Below are 1,288 nucleotides of genomic sequence, written 5' to 3' on the forward strand. Positions count from 1 at the left end.
ATGCACACCAATGTTCATAACAACACTATTTACAATAGCAAAAAGATGGAGACAGCCTAAGTGCCCATCAATGGAAGAATGGATAAACAAACTTTGGTACATACACACAATGGAATATTATGCTACCTTGAAGAATAACAAGAATGCTGCAAGCCACAACATAACATGGATGACCATTGAGGACATTATGCTGAGTAAAATTAATCAGTCACATAAAGAGAAATACTACACAGGACCATCATTGTAAAAGCTTAAGAAAAAGTACCCACACTAAAAGGAGGGGAAACATTTTATTTGTTGTTTACCTGGGTGTAGGGGATGGGATGAGGGGAGGGAGGGAAGGTGGAACACAAAGTAGAGAACAGACACAGGATAGTTTGGGTGCTGGGGCGGGCAGTACACAAGAAGACAGAGGGGAATGGAAGAACAAGGTGGATGGAAGAATATTTAGGCAAGTTTGCATGGGCTAAGTGGGACAGAGGTAAATATAGTGATGTATATTCAGCCTTGGAACAATAGGGCTCTGAGAGATAGAGGCATGGTTTGAATGGGTAAAAGTGGGGAAATAATGTTAAGATGCTTGGTTGTCTTTTGAATTTGGTTTCCCTTGCATACCATTGTAAAATAGACACTTGAGGGGGAGAGGAAGGAATAGCCATTTTTACATAGTACATTGTAAACTTTTCAGGATGTCTTCAAATTTACATCTTAATGGACATATAAAATATCTATTACATGTTAGTGCTTCAAGCTAAATAAGCACTTCTTATGTAGATGTTTCAAAATAAATACTGGAGTATCATTACTTGGAAGGTGCTGACACTGACCTATGTCTCTAACAGCTTACTTACACAGTCATTTTTTTGACATTACAACAGGGTAAGTTTTCTATCTGGCATTGTGAAAACAGACGAGTTAAGTGTATACGTTTCAAGGGACTATAGTGGGTACTATGTAAAATGAAAAATGTGCAGTTATAAAGAGCAAATGGTGAACTAGCTAGCATTCTAAGACAAAAAAAGAAAAAAAAAGCTGCTGTGTAATCAATTCTGACTCAGAATGACCTTGGGTGAGAGTACAACTGTCCCATAAGGTTTCCAAGGCTGCTATCTTTACAGAAGCAGACTGTCACAAGTTTCTTCTGTGTAACTGTGGTGGATTTGAACCGCTGACATTTTAGTTAACAGTAAATCACTTAATCACTGCAACAGCAGGGCTCCTGTAAGCATCCTAAAGAGATACAAATCTGTAAAGCACTCAATAGAGTGGGAAGGACAATTTCTAGAGT

This window comes from Chrysochloris asiatica, unplaced genomic scaffold, assembly GCF_000296735.1.
Source record: "Chrysochloris asiatica unplaced genomic scaffold, ChrAsi1.0 scaffold00065, whole genome shotgun sequence".
NCBI lineage: Eukaryota > Metazoa > Chordata > Mammalia > Afrosoricida > Chrysochloridae > Chrysochloris > Chrysochloris asiatica.